A 20877-nucleotide genomic window follows, 5' to 3' on the forward strand; every position below is an offset into this window, starting at 1 on the left:
TGGATAGAGATGGCGCTCAGTACTCGGTGTCGGAGGACTGATCAGAGCTCGAAGTTTTCGGATAACTCAGAGTCGGACTGTGGTTGGATATGGCAGGGAGAGTTTTTCTTCCTTCTCCCGTCTGCGTGAGATGTGGGACATTTGAGAGACTTTGAACTTTTACTGTGCACATGGACTTCTTCATCAAGCAATGGTATTGTTGCATTGTTGTAACTATATGTTATATGTTATAATTATATGGTTTTTGTTAGTTTTTCAGTCTTGGTCTGTCCTGTGTTTTGTGATATCACACCGGAGGAAATATTGTATCATTTCTTAATACATGCATTACTAAATGCCAATAAAAGAGGACTACGTGTCTTCATAATCTAATACTTTTTATAGGCACTTTACATATACATTTATATGCAGTATGCGTGTGCATATATGCATATGTGTATCCTTTTAAACAGAGGAACAATGCAGGCAGTAAGTCCAATAGCGAATAGGTAGCAGTCTTTTCTCAGCTTCGTTGAACTGATGAAAGAACAGGCCGATCAGTTGTCATTCCGTTCAGCTCTGCCTTAACTGTGGAAAGCTGCTGGCGTCGGCAATGTCACATGCAAACCACTGATGTAATTGTGGACAATAACTTCCTGTTCTAAGTACTTCCTATGGGCAGAAGTTTCCCATTCCAAATATTAGCTCCTCAGTTATTGTTGGCCAGTGCTCTGTAAATTCAGACCCTGCAAAAGGAAATTCCTTTTCACATACAGTATATGCAAAGGAACTAAACTGACTATCCTCGCCTTCAAAGACCACTTAAGTGTCAATGAATTCAAGGCATCAGCAAAGTGGGTCAAATCTTTGTACCAGCTTTCAGTGGGACTTATTCCCCAGAAAATGATCAAGTACAATGATCTTCTACATGACAAGATTAACGTCGGGCACTTTTTAAGCTATGATATCAATCGGGACTCAAATGAGTGCACTAGAATGTTTGAAGCCCTATTTCAATGACGTAAGCACATCATCTGATCCTGGTGTGCTGCTATAGTGGGCATGGATTACCATTTTTGGATGAGATGTTGAACTATAGACTCTTCTCCTCTCTGAAGTCCCTATGACAATCTTCAAAGAAATCCAGGGAGGATCTTCAATATTTATACTTCAATCAATATTTAAAGAAAAGGTCAAGTCAATGGTATTTGACTATGCAAACAATATTTTTCCCATGCTACCCACATTACAACAATGACATCATTTCAAAAACAATGGAGTGGAAAACATATTGGGACTCTGTAAGACTGAGGAAGGTGCTATATAAATCCAGACTCTTTCTTTTCTTCGTCCTTTGATTGACATGTTGGGAAGTAGCTGCACAGCTAATCCTGATGCCATCAAAATTTTACAACATTTTTAAAATTGACATCTACACTCCATGCAATGTCCTGAAGTCATCGTGTTATACTGCCCAGAAACAGCCCCTTTGGCCGACTTATCCATACCAACCAAAGTCCTTTCCTGAACTAGTCCCACTTGTTTGCATTTGGCACATTTCACTCTGAACCTTTCATATCCATGAAACTCTCCAAATAGATATTCAATGTTGTGCTTTAACTGCTGTGTGTGAAACAGTTGTCCCGCAGTTCCCCTTTAATTTCTTACTGTTTTTCTTTTAATCTATGTCCTATAGTTTTAAACTTCTCTACCGTGAGAGAATGACTGTGGCCATTTACCCCTCATGATTATATGAGGTCACTGCTTAGCTTCTTTCGCTCCAGACAAATGGGTTTTAATGTAACCAGTTTCTCCTTATAACTCAAGCCAAGCAACCACTTCATGATTTTTTTCTGTGCGTTCTCTTGCTTCATTCTGTCCTCCCTATAGCACACTGAACAGCAGTGCACACAATATTCCACATGCGGTTTCACCAAAGTCCAACACAGCTGTAGCATGACATCTGAACTCTGAACTCTTGTACGGAATACAGTATCTGATGAACGCAAGCATGTCATATTCTTCCTCGTCACTTTTGCTTACCTGTGCCCTTCATGCTGAATTAAAATTGTAAAGAGTTTGGTAGTATGGACATATCAAATATCAGTCAATATTATTTTTACATGCTATTTTTTACCTGGTTGGTTTTACAGGTGAAATACTAGGACTTTTAATACCGTCATAGGAAAGATTGCAGACAACAAATATTATGAAATTTATTTTCCTTCGTCTGTCGAGTCCAATATGGTAGTGTTCTGGGCCTTAGGCTGAAAGATCTGATTTTGAATCTCATTCTTGTCTGGTTGATGTTTACTCTGGGCTTCCCCCAGGTGTCAACTCTGTTGACATTGGCAGGATCCACAAAAGCTGTGCCAATTGGCTTTCCTTTTCAAGGGAGGGTATGAGGGAGGGCGATCCCACCGATGAAACTCTGGCTTAAAAAAGGTGCACTTTGAAGCAAAATATAGGGATTATGATGGGCATGACGTTGGCTGTGGTCTTCCGCTCATACCTCAGTCAGTGCCCTGGAAAAGAAATGCTAAATCAATTGCATTTTGCTGATAGGATTTGTTGTACCAAAATAGGGTGGAAAGATAGTTTGTCATCTGGAGAGCTTTCCCAGCAAATCTGTTCGAAAAAGATTAACAGCAGGAGTGTCATTTTGGAACATCTGGATGTATTTTTAATCACACAAACATTCAAAGTACACAAACACACTGGGATAATTCTTGGCGAAAGCAGACACTCGACCTCCAAATGTATATATCTCCAGCCATTTCACCTTCATTTAACTTCAATCAATATGAAAGCAGAGAGATGTGAAATGTAACTGCTTCTTAATCACAAAATGATGTCATTGGTGTGGTGTTTGAATTAAACTATTCTTAATGCCTCCTTTGAGTGGCAGGGATAGCAGCAACAAGGTTCAGGCCTCTCAAAGTATTAACTGAAAGGGACATGTCCTGTAACCAGGCAGCAGTTTGATGGTAGGAGAGAAAAGATACATGAAGGCATCAGATTTTAACAAGTATAAAGATTGCCAGCCTTTTTGTCAGTATATACTCAAAAGGCCTATCATCCAATTAAGCAATGATAACTTTAGTGACACATTGAGATTATTTATGAAGGCATTTTCAAGAGCATAGATAACATTGGTCACACAAGCTGATGTTACCAACAAATTGTGGCAACCTGTTTTTTGTTAAGGACTCATGATGGTTGTTTGGCTATTTCCATTCTTGACAAGTAATTACAAGTAGGGTTAGGAGTGAGTCATGCTTGTTGGTTTGACATACATATGCTATCCATTTTCCTTTCGCACTAAAATAGATTACCGAACAAATGAAAGAATATCCACATTGAATTTAGGGTACAGATTACATTGTAACTTTATAGTGCTTTGACCATACCGGGCAAAGGGAGTAGTTCAGGTGCAGCAGACAGCAACTGTGGAATATTTTTCGGGAGAGCTATAAAAGTAATCTCCATGAATACTCATAATTTTCAACATGTTGGTAATTTCTTTTGTGGATTTGTGTTATATATAGGCTATTTGTATTTATTAAGTATTTTTAAGACATATTATATGTGCTATGTTTTATCCTGTTGCCATATCTGGCATAAGGCAGAATTATGTTCTTTTCACAGTGGACTTACTAGTGCTGTTTTTGGCTCAAATGTGCAGTAGTTCTGGACAGAACATGATGATACTGCATATGTCAGAACTTCATACAAATCACAAAGAATAAATACATAATAAGCACTGAGCCTTACACTGTGCAATTTAATGCAATAGACAATAAATTGGTTTGGAACCAGGGCTCTCTGCTTAACACCAAATTAGTGCATTTTTTCACTCTCAAATCTGACTAATTTTCATTGGGTTTGATTGTGGCCATGTCAGTAATTCCCTCAAATGAAACCCCTATGAATCACTCCTCTTGAAATTTTCCTCCTTCAAAGTTAACGTCTGGGTTGTGGACTGAGTATTAGGATAGGATCATGGACAGCACTAAACAGGAGTTCAAAACCGAGGAGTTATCCCAGCATGGTCAATTTGGGTTCAATAATAGTTGGCGTCCAAAAGGACAGAATGTCCTTTGGAACATTCAGTCTGCCATTTACCCTTTCCCAACATTTATTTTCCATACTTGTGACAGAAGTTGATACAAATGCTGTTGTTTATGAAGTCACAAAGGAAATGTTGGAATTTTTGTTCTGAGCTAAAATCTTTCAAAATAAAAAAAAGGTATGATGCCCTTAGTGCACTGAATGGGTGCCACATGGGAGATACAAGTTAGTGTCACTTTCTTAGTCTAAACAGAGAAAATTTACATGGATGTTGCTGGAATGAGGACTTGAGTTATATGGAAAGGTTGAATAGGTTAGAACATTATTTTCTGAAGTGTAGGAGAATGAGGGGAGAGGTGTACAAAATTATGAGAAGTATAGATAGGGTAAATGCAAGGAGCCTTTTTTCTACAGTGTTTGAGAGAGACTAAATCTAGAGTTCATGGGTTAAGGGTGAAAGGTGAAATATTTAAAGGAAACATGATGAGGAATTTCTTCACTCAGTGGATGATGAGAGTGTGGAACGAACTGCCAACAGAAGTGGTGGATGTGGGTTCAATTTTAACATTTTAAGGAACGTTTGGGTAAGTAAACCGATGGGAGGGTTATGGAGGGACTTGGTCTGGGTGCAGGTCATGGGACGAGGCAGAATAGTAGTTTTGCATGGGCTAGATAAGACGAAGGGCTGTCGTGCACACTCTATGGAGTGTGTCAAGGGACACTGAAAGGGATGCACAACTGGGATGCAGGTTGAAAAGAACGCAGGTAATTCAGTTGTCACTGAGTTAGTAGCAGTGAAATAGAAGCAGACTGTTCACTGCTGTCTATTATCCACCCTTTATAAACAAGGGTTCCTTTAAACCTGCTGTCCATATAGCTTGCATTGGGTCTAGTTAATCTACCACGGCTTTCAGATTTTTATTCTTACATTCAGCTCCCTTAAATAATTTTGTCTCCCTCTGTATCTTAGGTCTGAAAATTCCTTTAATTCAATGGTGAAGGTGTTTTCCATGCAACAGCACCTTGCTTAGTATCATGCCACTGCAATGCTGCCTGAAACTCTCAGTGCAAGATGTTTGTTCATTCAGTGTATGTGTATCTTTTCCTGTTAAGGAAAATGAAAAGAAAAGCCCCTCAAATCAAGCAACCCCCAGCAGCCAAAAAAAGCACCGGCTATTCCTAGCACACAGACAGGACTGTCTTAACTCTGGCACGTATTGAGGTAAGTGGCCAGCTAACTCCGAGCAGTCTGAAGCAGACCCCTCATGCTATCTCTATGTTTATTCTTTCCAATAGAACATCAGCTGGGAGAGGCAGAACTGAAATGGCACAGTGTACTCAGGCACGTACCACAAGAGGCAAAGCACATCAGATTAAACAGATCCCAACCTCACTGTTATTAAAAATAAGAAAAAATACACAAATAACATTAGTATAAATGTTATTGTCAACGGTTAATTCTGAAATATAGTGTTTCCACATAGATTCAGTGAGAGATTGTTATATGTATATCTGTAAAAATAAGAAGAATTGATGAACCAAACCGAAAGGCCTCTTCATGGGGTGTGTTGAATCTGTCCCCCTTCCTATATTAACCACTGAATTTCTTCCTAATGAGCCGAACAACATGGAAGCATGCCTTGAAGTCCATGGTGTTCATGCTGACCATTAGGTATCCATTTCCATCAGTGCCAATTTTCAGCCCACTAAACACCTCCAAGGCACATTTAAATATTTGTAAAATATTGTGAGACGATACTCCATCAGACAATACTTCATCAGACAATACTTTCTAGAGGAACAAATACCTTACCGATTCCGGTTGTCAAACATTTTGCTTCTTCTCCACATTCCCACACTGCCATGCCCATCCTCAGCCTCATCCACTGCCAAGTTGAGGCCAGATGCAAACACAAGGAACAGCACCACAACCTGGCAGGATGGGCACTGAACTCTCCAACTCCTGCTAACTGGTCCTACTCTGTCCCTTTTGTCTCTCTTCCTGCTCTACTCGCTTGCCCCCACCATCCTGTTTTTTACCCCTACCCCACCCTCTCCATTTGTCTGTTACCCACTATCTTCTTCCCTGCATTGTCTTCCATGTTTGTAGGCTCCCACAGCAAGTCCAAATAGGAATTTCAATTTAAAGTTGAAACTCAGTTAGTCTAGATCCTAACCTGCTGTTTTGCATTTACCCTAAGATTATGTGTGGACTGTATAACAGGGGCAACTGATCTTCATCCCTGAAATCCATTTAGTTGTCATTTCAAGAGATTGGATATAGTAAGATCCAAAGGCACTTTTCTCAGAATATCTGCAGACCAAATTAATTCTTGCCTTCCTTGTCTCTCTCTACTCATCCTGATCATCTTCCAACATTTATCCGTGATCCTCTCTATCTTAGCAAGAGAGCAGTTTTTCAATGTGGAATTTAAGGTTTTTCATGATCCTTTTTGCTATCAGATCTTAGGCAGCTGGAATCCAACTGTTCTGCAAACCTCTTAAAATGTTTGTTCTGTGCAGGCATTCCACAGTTTTAGATTTAGTGCTAGACTTCATCGTTTGGCAAGGTTCTGGTGTATTAGTTCGATATATTAATGACATTTATTGCATTCTTAGTTCGCAGAAGCAATATTTTCCTGATAACCTTTTTGCTTTGTAAAACTGAGGGGATGTTTTACAATTGCAATTGACTTCAGCCACCTTAGTTCTATCTGTTTTGTAATGTTTAGATGTCCTGGTCTTTGTTCCAGTATTTTATTTTTTTCTTGGCATGGTATGTAATTTATTTCTCCATCCATTTAGGGTCATCATCTTGTATATTATCCAAGAATGTTGCCATGGCTGTTAAGATTTGCATTTATTTCCCTAAATTCCCTTGGGAAGGCTATGATGGTGAGCCAGTTTGATAAACCACTGCAGTTGCTTTCAATAACATGGTTGGAAAGGGAATTCCAGAATTTAAAACAAGAAGCCATGAAATAATGACATATTTCTAGGTCAGCATATTGTTTGAGATGGAAGGAAACTTAGAAGTACAGTGTATATAAAGAGTAAAAGACAGGTGAGAGTAGATATAGGACCGATAGAAAATGATGCTGGAGAAATTGTAATGGGAGATGAGGAGATGGTAGAGGAACTGAACAAGTATTTTGCATCAGTCTTCACTGAGGAAGACAGCAGGATACCTGACACTCAAGGGTGGCAGGGAAGAGAAGTGTGCGCAGTCACAATTACGACAGAGAAAGTACTCAGGAAGCTGAATAGGCTAAAGGTCGATAAATCTCCTGGACCAGATGGAATGCACCCTCGTGTTCTGAAGGAAGTAGCTGTGGAGATTGCGGAGGCATTAGCGATGATCTTTCAAAAGTCGATAGATTCTGGCATGGTTCCGGAAGACTGGAAGATTGCAAATGTTACTCCGCTATTTAAGAAGGGGGCAAGGAAGCAAAAAGGAAATTATAGACCTGCTAGCTTGACGTCGGTGGTTGGGAAGTTGTTGGAGTCGATTGTCAAGGATGAGGTTACAAAGTACCTGGAGGCATATGACAAGATAGGCAGAACTCAGCATGGATTCTTTAAAGGAAAATCCTGCCTGACAAACCTATTACAATTTTTTGAGGAAATTACCAGTAGGCTAGACAAGGGAGATGCAGTGGATGTTGTATATTTGGATTTTCAGAAGGCCTTTGACACGGTGCCACACATGAGGCTAAACAAGATAAGAGCCCATGGAATTACAGGAAAGTTACATACGTGGATAGAGCGTTGGCTGACTGGCAGGAAACAGAGAGTGGGAATAAAGGGATCCTATTCTGGTTGGCTGCCAGTTACCAGTGGTGTTCCACAGGGATCAGTGTTGGGGCCGCTTCTTTTTACATTGTACATCAACAATTTGGATTATGGAATAGATGGCTTTGTGGCTAAGTTTGCTGATGATACAAAGATAGGTGGAGGGGCCGGTAGTGCTGCGGAAACAGAGAGTCTGCAGAGAGACTTGGATAGATTGGAAGAATGGGCAGAGAAGTGGCAAATGAAGTACAATGTTGGAAAGTGTATGGTTATGCACTTTGGCAGAAAAACAAACGGGCAGACTATTATTTAAATGGGGAAAGAATTCAAAGTTCTGAGATGCAATGGGACTTGGGAGTCCTCGTACAGGATTCCCTTAAAGTTAACCTCCAGGTTGAGTCAGTAGTGAAGAAGGCGAATGCAATGTTGGCATTCGTTTCTAGAAGAATAGTGTATAGGAGCAGGGATGTGATGTTGAGGCTCTATAAGGCACTGGTGAGACCTCACTTGGAATACTGTGGGCAGTTTTGGTCTCCTTATTTAAGAAAGGATGTGCTGACGTTGGAGAGGGTACAGAGAAGATTCACTAGAATGATTCCGGGAATGAGAGGGTTAACATATGAGGAACGTTTGTCTGCTCTTGGACTGTATTCCTTAGAGCTTAGAAGAATGAGGGGAGACCTCATAGAAACATTTCGAATGTTGAAAGGCATGGACAGAGTGGATGTGGCAAAGTTGTTTCCCATGATGGGGGAGTCTAGTACGAGAGGGTATGACTTCAGGATTGAAGGGCGCCCTTTCAGAACAGAAATGCGAAAAAATTTTTTTAGTCAGTGGGTGGTGAATCTATGGAATTTTTTGCCACGGGCAGCAGTGGAGGCCAAGTCATTGGGTGTATTTAAAGCAGAGATTGATAGGTATCTGAGTAGCCAGGGCATCAAAGGTTATGGTGAGAAGGCGGGGCAGTGGGACTAAATAGGATAAAATGGATCAGCTCATGATAAAATGGCGGAGCAGACTCGATGGGCCGAATGGCCTACTTCTGCTCCTTTGTCTTATGGTCTTATGGTCTACAGTGGGATACAAAAGTTTGGGCACCCCGGTCAAAATATCTGTTACTGTGAATAGCTAAGCGAGTAAAAGATGTACTGATTTCCAAAAGGCATAAAGGTGACACATTTCTTTAATACTTTAAGCAAGAAAACTTTTTTATTTCCATCTTCTACAGTTTCAAAATAACAAAAAAGGAAAGGGGCCTAAAGCAAAAGTTTGGGCACCCTGCATGGCAGTACTTAGTAACACCCCCTTTGGCAAGTATCACAGCTTGTAAATGCTTTTTGTAGCCAGCTAAGAGTCTTTCAATTCTTGTTTGGAGGATTTTTGCCCATTCTTCCTTGCAAAAGGCTTCTAGTTCTGCGAGATTCTTGGGCCGTCTTGCATGCACTGCTCTTTTGAGGTCTATCCACAAATTCTTGATGATGTTTAGGTCAGGAGACTGTGAGGGCCATGGCAAAACCTTCATCTTGCACCTCTTGAAGTAGTCCATTGTGGATTTTGAGGTGTGTTTAGGTTCATTATCCTGTTGTAGAAGCAATCCTCTGTTCATCTTTGGCTTTTTTACAGATGGTGTGTTCTATTTTTAACTTCATCAGCCCAGAGGTCTTATTTCCAAAATGCATCAAGCTTGTTTAGACGTTCCTTTGAACCTTTTGAATAGAACTTTTTGGCCGCAATGAGCAAAGGTATGTTTGGAGAAAAAAAGGTGCAGAATTTCATGAAAAGAACACCTCTCCAACTGTTAAGCACGGGGGTGGATCGATCATGCTTTGGGCTTGTGTTGCAGCCAGTGGTACAGGGAACATTTACTGGTAGAGGGAAGAATGAATTCAATTAAATACCAGCAAATTCTGGAAGCAAGCATCACACCATCTGTAAAAAAGCCGAAGATGAAAAGAGGATGGCTTCTACAGCAGGATAATGATCCTAAACACACCTCAAAATCCACAGAGGCGCAAGCTGAAGGTTTTGCCATGGCCCTCACAGTCCCCCGACCTAAACATCATCGAGAATCTGTGGATAGACCTCAAAAGAGCAGTGCATGCAAGATGGCCCAAGAATCTCACAGAACTAGAAGCCTTTTGCAAGGAAGAATGGGCGAAAATCCTCCAAACAAGAATTGAAAGACTCTTAGCTGGCCACAAAAAGCGCCTACAAGCTGTGATACTTTCCAAAGGGAGTGTTACTAAGTACTGACCATACAGGGTGCCCAAACTTCTGCTTTGGGCGCTTTCCCTTTTTTGTTATTTTGAAACTGTAAAAGATGGAAATAAAAAAGTTTTCTTGCTTAAAATATTAAAGAAATGTGTCATCTTTAACTTTATGCCTTATGGAAATCAGTTCATCTTTTACTTGCTTAGCCATTCACAGTAACAGAAATTTTGACCAGGGGTGCCCAGCCTTTTGCATGCCACTGTATTTTGTGCACCAACACCCCTTTCCTTTTACTTGATGGAATTTGAGTGTTTGTGATGTTATGTTGAATAAATGGTGCAAGATACCCCACAGCAGCAACACAGTCTTCCCTGCATGCATCTTAGTACACTTTAAAAGTTTCCCTATTTGCCCAAAGGAATTTTCCCCTAACATTATCCTCCCACAGATAACCCTAAAGTGGCTTGCAATAGCAACTTTCAATGTTCATACATACACTATAAATATGAGGCTATTGTCGGATATATCCTGCTCCTCCAAAGTTCATGTAGATCACACCTGCAAAATTGCACAAAATCACAAGCTATTCCTGCATTAAAAGGCACAGATGTTACCTCGTGCAGAATAAGCTACAACTAAGTTTTTAACAGGGCACTAATTATAATCATGTTTGATCAACAATTATCCTGAAAATGTAACTTAATATGTCTGGAATTCAAGAACATTTACTTTCTGTTATTTTAGACATGATAGAGTGGGAGTAATTAAAGGGGGAGGGTGGCATTACAAGTCAGGACAGACAGGACAGACTGGAGAGCTCACCTAATCAGGCTTCATGGGTAGAACTGAGGAATAAGAAAGGTAAGATCTTGTATTGGGATTAAATGATTGATCACCCAAAAATCAGTGGGATTAGAAAAGCAAATTTGTAGAGAGATTGCAGACTATTGCAAGAAACATGAAGTTGTCATAATAGGTGATTTTAACTTCCCACATATTGACTGGGAATCCCATTCTATAAAAGGGCTGGATGGGAAAGAGTTCATCAAATGTATAAAGGAAAATATCCTTAATCAGTACATAGAAATTCCAACTAGAGAGAATTTGATACTAAGTCTCCTATTAGGGCAGGTAACAGAAGGTAGGGTCATAAAGACACTTTGCATCTAGTGAACATAATGCCATTAGTTTCAATGCAATTATGGAAAAGGATAGGTCTGCTCCTTGTGTTGAGGTTCTAAACTGGAGAAAGGCCTATTTTGATGGTATCCGAAAGGACTGGCAGAATGGACTGGGACAAGTTGTTTTCTGGCAAGGATGTATTTGGTAATTTGGATGCCTTCAAAAGTGAAATTTTGAGAGAACAAAGCTTGTATAAGTCTGTTGGAATAAAAGGAGAACAGGCTTAGGGAACCTTAGTTTTTGAGAGATACTGAGGCCCTGGTTAAGAAAAAGAAGGAGGTGAACAGCAGGCAGATACAAAGAAATGAGGTACTTGAGGAGTGTAAGAAATGCTAGAAAACACTTAAGAAAGAAGTCAGGAGTGCTGAAAGAAGGCAGGAGAATGCTCTAGCAGTCAAGGCAAAGAAGAATCATCATGGCTTCTACAGATATATTAAGATTAAAAAGATAGCAAGGAACAACATTGGAAGATCAGACTGGTAATCTATAAGTGGAGCCAAAGAGATGAGGGAGTTCTTAAAAAAAATTTTGCATCTGTGTTTACTCAGGAGACGGACTCAGAGTCTATAAAAATGAGGCAAAGCAGCAGCGTGGTTATCAGCCCTATACAGATTACAGAGGAAGGGATGTTTGCTGTGTTGAGGCAAATTGGGGTGGATAAATCCCTGGAGCCTAACAAGGTATTCCGTCAGATCCTGTGGGATGAAAGTACAGAAATTGCAGAGGCTGTAGCAGAGATAATTAAAATATCCTTAACCATGGGTGAGGTGCCAGGAAGATTGGAGGATAGCTAATCATGTTCCATTGTTTAAGAAAGTCTCTAAGAATAAGCCAGGAAATTGTAGGCCTGAGAGCCTGTTGTCAGTTGTGTGAAAGTTATTGGAAGATATTCTAAGGGTCTGCATATATAAGTATTTGGATAGATAGGGACTGTATAGGGATAGTCAACATTGCCTTGTGCATGTGGTGAATTGGATCAGCAAATTAGCAGATGACACCAAAATTGGGGGTGTAGTGGACAGCGAGGAAGGCTAACAAAGCTTTCAGTGATAGCTGGACCAGCTGGAAAAATGGGCTGAAAAATGGCAGATGGAATATAATGCAGACAAGTGTGAGGTGTTGCACTTTGGGAGGACCAACCAGGGTAGGTCTTACACCTTGAACCGTAGGGATCGGAGGACTGCGGTAGGACAGAGGGATCTGGGAATAGAGAGCTGTAATTTATTGAAGTGGCAACACAGGTAGATAGGGTCATAAAGAAAGCTTTTAAACTTTTGGCACATTGGCCTTCATAGTAATGATGGCAGGAGTTGGGATGTTATGTTGAAGTTGTATAAGATGTTGGGAAGGCCTAATTTGGAGTATTATGTGCAGTTTTGGTCACCTACCTACAGGAAAGAAGTAAAATGAAAGAGTGCAGAGAAAATTTACAAGGATATTGCTGGGACTTGAGGACCTGAGTTCTAGGGAAAGGTTGGATGAGTCAGGAGTTTATTTCCTAAGATGTAGAAGATAGAGAGGAAATTTGATAGAGGTATATAAAATTATGATAGGTATACAATATTAAAAATCAATTCAAAGTTCAAAATTAATTTATTATCAAAGTATTTATATGTCACAATATAGTAACCAGAGATTCATTTTCTTGTAGACATTACTACACATAGATAAAGACTAACAAGCAACCAATGTGCAAAAGAAAACAAACTCTGCAAATACAAAATAAACCAAATAATAAATAAATAAATGATACTGAGAGCATGACTTGTCGAGTCCTTGAAAGTCAGTCCATTGGTTGTATTCAGTGACCACTTTGGTACTGAGGTGAGTGAAGTTATCCATGCTGGTTCAGGTACCTGATAGTTGAAGAGTAATTATCGTTTCTGAAGCTGGTGGTGTGGGACATGGGCTCCTGTAAATTGGAATTGCAGTGCTTACATTTTTCTTAGCTTTTTATTCCTACTGCAGGAAATAGCACACTTCAGATTCACTAAGTGTTACTATTTGAGGTGCTGTCAGCAGGGAGATTAATTTGGGCATTATTGCTTTCCGGAGCTCTCTTCAAGGAAGGGTGGAAGAGTGGGGTGAGACAGAGGAAGCCATTAGTTATGCCAATCTTTCTCTGCTGCATGCTTTCAATAGTGCCTTGATATCCTCTTGCTCCATATTCGCTAGTGAACCTCCGATAAATCTCCCTTCAGTCATGCTTGTACTTCCCATGCTTGTCTTTAATTGAACAACTCCACAATACTGGAAAGGAAAAGTTAGCTCCAGGCAGCTGGTTTTCTGGCCCCAGAGGAAGGAATTTTGTATGTTGTCAAGTTATACATGCTCTGTTATGCACACTTTTCTGATGTATGCTGCTCTCAGAAGATTATCGATTGAGTCCTTGTGCTAATGCTTGTCAAATGTTACCCCTTGTAGAATTTATGAAAGATAAACAAAAACCTGATAGTGCTTGAACTTCCGCTGTGCCTTACGCTCAGTGTGTTCCAAGGCGCTCTACAGTCCAGGGAAGAACCTATTGAAATGCAGCTGCAGTTGTGATGTAGTAATCACAGACCGAATAGATGACACCCAAGTTTCACAATACTAGATAATCTGCATGAGTGAGGTTAGTTAATGCTAGGCTGATTACATTTAAGAGTTGGCTTTGATGCACACAATAATGCCAATGTCTACTTTATGAAGTAACATAGTAAAGTCAACTGAGTACTACATTACCACATAAAGTAGGAAGCAGGGTGAATAGACATCTATCGTTCGGGTAGTCTTGAGTGTTTTTATTGATGGTGGAAACTGCCTGTGATAACTCAAACTGTGATTGCTTTTCGTGCTGATTAGGATTTCTTTTCATCTTTATGAAGATCTACAGCCATAACCAGCTCCTTCTCCCCCTTTCCCATAGAAACTCTAGTGTAAATTTCACACACCTTCACTAGCTGAGTTGAGTATACGTGAAACAGTTAAAGGGTGTTTTTTCCTGTTTCTGCTCCCGATGCTTGTTGGATCATTTGAGAGTAGCGAATACAGGAAAGCCTGGGAGGAAGAAGTATACATTCCCAACAGAGTTTATATGAGTTTCCATCCATTAATTGCAGGAAATGGGTGTACTCCACCAGGAAAGTTAACTATTCGTCTATCCAGTTTTGAATTGTCTAATGGCTGGAAAATTGGGCAAGATCCATCCAGAATATTAGCTCCTCCAGTTTCCCTATATCCGCTGTGTGCCTTAGCTAACCAATAGGATCAGTCAGAAGAGTGGAACATCTGCCACTCATAGATTTGACGGCCATCTATAATGGGCAGCAAGGGCCTACTGAGAAGGGCAGTCCTTTCCTTCCTGGTAACAGAACATTTCTTTTTCCACCACCCCGCCAGAGAAGGAAATCTGACAGCAGTTCCTTAGCGTTGTGCGAACTGGGCTAATTCAGTCCTCATGGACTCAAGAAGTCTGTTTCATTGCCAGACCAAGCAGCTTCAGACAATCACATTACTCAGCCAAAAGTAATTATTTTTGATGAAAACGGACAAAATCGGCATTACTGTGATTTAGCAGGTAGAACGGCTGCCTCACAGCACCAGAAACCCAGGTTCAATCTAAACCTTGGATGATGTCTGTGTGGAATTCATACCTTCTCCCTGTGACTGTGTGGGTTTCTTCCCACATCCCAAAGACGTGTGGTTTCATCGGCTAATTGGCCACTGCAATTTCTGCTTGTGTCTAGGCAAACAATAGAATCTGGGGGTGGGATGGGGTGATGAGAATGTGGGGAGAATGAATGAAATGGAATTAATGTATGATTAAGATAAATGTATGGTTGATGGTCAGCATGGACTTGATGGGCCAAAGGGCCTGTTCCTATGCTATATGTTTCCATGACTCTATGTAGATCTGAAGTGGAAGGGGCTTTATTGATTAACCGGAAAATAATTTTCAAATCTCATGCTTTTAAGGGAAAAGTGGTAGCAATGTTACATAATGGACATCACTTGCAATTTTCATTTATAGCAACAATACAGTGTACCCCCAGCAGGCACCTCTTCCTGGTTTAATATTTACAGAACTACAGGCTAATTAAGCTGTAGAGGTAATTCATTCATGTGATATCCCTAATAAATGAAGGTTATTAAACATTTATTTGGCTTGATAAATAAAGATTCATCTTTTGCACGGTTCACATCTCAACCAACTTTCTGTGAAGTTGGTGATTCTTTTAGTAAAGGTATACATGAGAGATTCTGCAGGTGCTGGAAATTTTGAACAACATGTACAAAATGCTGGGGAACTCATCAAGTCAATTAACATCTGTGGAGGGGGAGAAACAGCTGAATTTTCTGGCTGAGACCCTTCATCAGGACTGGAAAGTAAGAGGCAGAAGCCAAAATCTTCTTAATGAATTATTAAAGCTTTCTGGCTTCTGACCCTTTCCTTTCTCATTCTGATGAAGGGTCTCAACTTGAAATGTCGACTGTTTGCTCCCTTCAATGATGCTGCTTGGCTTGCTAAGCTCTTCCAGCATTTTTAGTAACGGTGTTGAGTTAACACTGCCCTGCTTTTGTTATCACTGTGTGGCACCCTGTTCTTATTGAAATCACTGTTTTTATTTATCTGTTTGTTACCTTTAATCAAGTAAAGTTTGCAGCACATTAAATCTAAATAAAAACATGTAATTTTATTCAACTTTCCATGTTTGGATTAAATATAACAAGCTATAAATAGCTTTAGTTTGGAAAAAAAACGTTTAATTTCCCATATCTAATCTGCTCAAAAGTGCAACCACTACTACAATAAATACTTCTTTTAAAGATTTTTTTCTGGTTAATGATTTAATATTTTAAGATGATAATTATACTTTTATGAACATTGAAATGTTCTGTATTAGCAGTGAGAAAAATAAGCAAAGATTCGAAAAGCACCATCCTATGGAACCAGACTGCTTCACGATACAAAGTGAATGCTGCACTGTCTAAAGGATAATTAAACCATTTATCTGTATATCTGCAGTTCCACATCTACCACCAGGTAACATTTATTGCCTAATGAAAGATTTCAGCCCGAAACATCAATTCCGTTCCATAGGCCTTGCCTGACCTGCTGAATCCCCACTTCATTTCGTCTTCATTGCTCTGCATTTCCAGTATTTGCCAAATTTCTTGTGTTTAACACTTATTTCCTTATTGCCCCCGAAGCTAGAAAACCATACTCACCAATGACTTTTCTAGAGATACCAGTTAATACCAAATCTATAACCATCAGAAAAAAAACTGATTTTTTTTTCCACAAAAGAGAGGGCAGAGAGAGCCTGACAGTGGTGCTTTCAGAACTCTTTCAAAGTTTGATAGGGTAGATAAAAGGTTGATGTTTCCAGCTATGGGAGGGGGAGGGCAGATAAACTATGAAGGTTGTGGGGACAAGAATATAACATTGAGATGTTGGCATTGAAGGAGAAATGGCGCACAAGTAATGAGTTAACATTGTCTCCTACTTTTATATAAGACAGGAACTTAAGATAGATTGAGAATGAATATTCACGCTAATGACTTGTTATATTTTTGCTGAAATCACTTGTAAATTTTGCTCAGTCTTTGATGTCTTGTGAGATACAGCTGGCTAATTCATCCTTCTAGCCGTCATCTTCTCAAGTAACAGTGACAGAGGCGATAAACTTAACATTTATTTCACCCCAGAAGTATGGTTGCAACACACAGATGATGCTGTAGGAACTCAGCGGGCATGGCAGTCAGCAGTTGACATTTTGGGCGGCGACCCTTCATCAGGGCTGTCACTATGGTTGCAATGTTGGTTTTGGGCTCTAACAAGTCTGATGAGCCCTCAAAGTTCTGGGCAGCACATTCCTGCTTGGATGTTCATCGCTTATTATGTGGGGAGAAAAATAACTAAGCTGTTTTCTCTCTTTCTTGAAGGTATTATTAACTAGACCCTTAACATGAGCAGATAAGGAGCCTAATTTCTGCTTATTTCTCTAACACTGGGTAGCTCTCAGAGGTTTGCTGCTTAGTGGTCTACCGATCACTCACAAATACAAAATCTTAGGATGACTTGTATCCTGCAAAGTGTGATTTTGAAATTAACTTGTCTGAATGTAAACCCTACGTTTCACTAACATAATAGGTCACTTCAGATCTTCTCACACCACTGATCACTGTCAATGCCAAACCCTGACCTTCACGGCTGATTCACAGATGCCTCTACAAATATTTGATCCTCCACTCACTCATCAACACCACTCCAAACCACTGTCTCTTCTTAACCCCGACCCCCACCCCTTTGTGCCCAGTTTCCTATTCATTCTGTCTGACCTCTTTCCACAACTTCTTCATACTTAAATTGACATGATTTCCAGTCTCCTTCAATCCCTCCAAGCCGGTCATTGACCACCATTCCAACTCCTTAAGTTAATTCTGGAACAGCAGCCCTGGCCCAGACCTACATCCTAATCTTGATCGCTGACCTCTGACTTTGACCCTGGAAATGCAGATTGATCCCCAGCCTAGCTCTTCATTCCAACCCTATTCCTGATTAGGGATTTCTTCAGAGCTAATAATGGATACAAATTTATTTAATGAAGGTGACATTGTTAACATTTGCAGTTAAGCTAACAGTAACTTCTGGTGTGGCTAAACACTGAAACCAAGAAGTTGCTGACTGCTCTTCTCTAGGTTCATCTCTGAAATCTTTGTTGATCATTCCACTGAGAATCAGTGATCTAACAGAATGTTATAAACTATTCTCACTATTAAACTAATTGAAAATGGTATTCCTCTCAGAATGAGCTGCATTGAATATTCAACAATGCAACGAGACGTTACTGCAGAATGCCCTCTCAAAAACTACAAAAACTATCTTGATACAAGCAAATGTCGAGGTCCTCAATGTGACATTTTCAAATGCTATGATTTGAAATATAATATAGCTTGCCAGTTTTACTTAATAACATTCCACTTCTGCCTTCGTCCAACAAGAAAGACCCTCTCATTGTTTTATCTTCTATAAATATTTTTAAAAAGGTAAAATAAAAGCAGAGTGTGTTTTACCTCCTGTTTTTTTTACCTCGTGTTGCTGGGCACCAGGAACTCTTGCAGAAGGCTCCTGATTTCAGGTTGCATCAGGTAAAGAGAAATCCAAGTCAGGGAGCTGGCTTTATCATTCCTCAGCATCAACGGTGGGCAACAAACTTACAACACTGATCAAAAGTCTGGCTGATGTCTCTTCACGCCAATGTCACATAATCACTTTCAGTCAAGAAGGCGTAATTTGATCTGACCCTTATAAATGATTATACCAAGATTCCAAAGAGCTCTTTTTAAAAAAAACAGTGCTGTAATTAATTGGAGTGTTGTGTAAAATAGGAAAACAGGACCATAATTAATTAGAACATTCTGCAAGTAAATGTAAACAGGACTATTATTAATTAGAACTGCTTATAACTAAATAAATAATTTGTTTTCTTTAGGAGGATCATGATGACTAAAATGGCAAACTAGATGAATTTTTTCCAGTGTATTTTTAGAATTGTTTCTACAGTCACAGGGGAGTTGTGGACAACTGGCTGAGGTGCCCACCAGTTTAGATTCTGTGTCTTTGACTGCTCACTCATGGACAAAACCACGGCTCTGCTGCTTTCATGGAAAATATGACAGAGCTGCAGAACACAGACCCCAGTATACAAGTAAATATCTTGCTACACAACAAAATACCGCAGCCAAAATGACTGTCAAAGTGAGCAGAGAAGGCTCTGAGTTCATCTGGAAGCGAAGCCTATGGTGCTTGATTTAACTTCATGAGAGGTGATAGCACTCAAGCCCTGCCACAACTGTTGAGCATCCTTCGTCGATTCAAGTTTAGTCCATATTTGCCACTTTGCCTGTGAGATGGCTTTCTGGAGATTGTACCTGGACCTCTTGTAACTTACTTGGTCATCAGACTTGAATGCCCCTGATCAGGCCTGCAGCAGAGTGCGGGATCTCGCAATGTTCTCTGCTTTCTATTAAAGTTCCCACAGCTATGTCAGCTCAGCAGAACAGCTGTTTTACTTTGTGCTGTTTTCACATCTTTTTACAAAGAAAATGGCATTTTTTTCCACTTTATCCAAGCACTCTAACAAAAATCAAAGGTGGCTGGCTGCACAGTATAGACTGGTTATATAGTTCCATGGTTTATACCTTCACTCCTTTTGTTGAAGAAAATAAACAATGGAAAAAGTGTTGCAATTACACCTGAAATATTATCACATTATTAATCACTACTGATCAGTGTTCCTTCATCTGGATTCTAACTGCAGATGAATGGCCTTAACACAAAATGCAATTGTCCATTTCCTCCACAGATGCTGACTAACCCATTGAGTTTCTCAGGCTTTGTGTATTGCTCCAGATTCCGGCATGTGCAATCTCTTGTGTTCCTGTCAGTATCCATTCAAAAACTAACTCGTGATTTTGCTCTAGATGAGCTCAATGCCTTTTGTGCTCAGTTCGACCGACAGAATATGGAGGCACCTTCACAAACACCCACAGCCCCCATTGACCCCGTGGTCTCAGTCTCTGAAGCCGAGGTGAGGAACGTCCTTTAGGAGGGTGAATCCATGGAAGGTGACTGGCTTAGATGACGTAGCTGGCCAAGTACTGAAAACTTGTGCTAATCAACTGACTTGAGTGTTTATGAACATCTCCCACCTCTCGCTTCAGATGTCCGAGGTACCTACCTGCTTCAAGCAGCCAACAATCATATTGGTACTCAATAAGAATATGGTAACCTCCTTCAAAGATTATCATCCGGCAGCACTTACATCCACTGTGATAAAGTGCTTTGAGAGGTTGGTCATTGAACATCAACTACAACCTGAGGCATGACCTGGATCCACTTCGATTTGCCTACCGACATAACAAGTCAACAGCAGATACCATTTCATTGGCTTTTCATTCAGCTGTAGAACACCTGGACATTGAAGCTCACATATCAGGATGTTCTTCATTGACTATAGTTCAGCATTCAACACAATCATCCCCTCAAAACTCATCACTAAGTTCCAAGACCTAGGCTTTGGTATCTCCCTGTACAGCTGGATCTTCAGTTTCCTCACTAGCACACCTCAATTAGTATGGATTGGCAACACCATCTCTTCCACGCTCACTATCAACCTATGATTCTTTATTCAGGAAAAAAATTAACCATTTGAGAAGAGAAGTCAGCCTTGACTCTCTACTGGGATTTCTTACAAGAAAGACATAATTAAACTGGAAAGAGTGTACAGAAAATTAACAAGGAAGCTGCCAGGACTCACAGGCATGAGTTAGAGGGAGAGGTGGGTGAGCAAACACTTTATTGCTTTGAACACAGTTGTCTGAAGGTTAACCTTAGGGAGGTGTATAAAATCATGGTGGGGGGGGAGGATATCGAGACTGTGAATGCATATAGTGTTCTTCTCAGGGAAGGGGGACCAAAACCTAAAGGGCATAGGTTAAAAGTGAAAGGTAAAAGATTTAAAAGAGACCTTAGGGGCAACCTCTGCATGCAGACCTTGGCGAGTGTGTGGAATAAACTGCTAGAAGAGGTGGTTGAGGTGGTTTATTACATACACTCATTTGGATATGTACACAGATAGGAGAGACGGACAGATA

General features: G+C 40.2%; 1 long non-coding RNA gene across 2 annotated transcripts in view; it reads right to left on the bottom strand.

The window, feature by feature from the left end:
• The window catches only part of LOC134350671 (uncharacterized), a 42461-nt gene extending 23990 nt beyond the window's left edge, over nucleotides 1–18471 (bottom strand). Inside the window, exon 1 of one of the 2 annotated variants that reach the window (XR_010018959.1) lies at nucleotides 18311–18471. This is a non-coding gene — a long non-coding RNA (uncharacterized LOC134350671). Of the gene's footprint in view, nucleotides 1–18294 lie in introns of both variants that reach the window. The other variant, XR_010018960.1, reaches the window with a different exon arrangement.
• Nucleotides 18472–20877: the final 2406 nt, after the last annotated feature.

This window comes from Mobula hypostoma, chromosome 8 (assembly GCF_963921235.1).
Source record: "Mobula hypostoma chromosome 8, sMobHyp1.1, whole genome shotgun sequence".
NCBI classification, from domain to species: Eukaryota; Metazoa; Chordata; class Chondrichthyes; order Myliobatiformes; family Myliobatidae; genus Mobula; species Mobula hypostoma.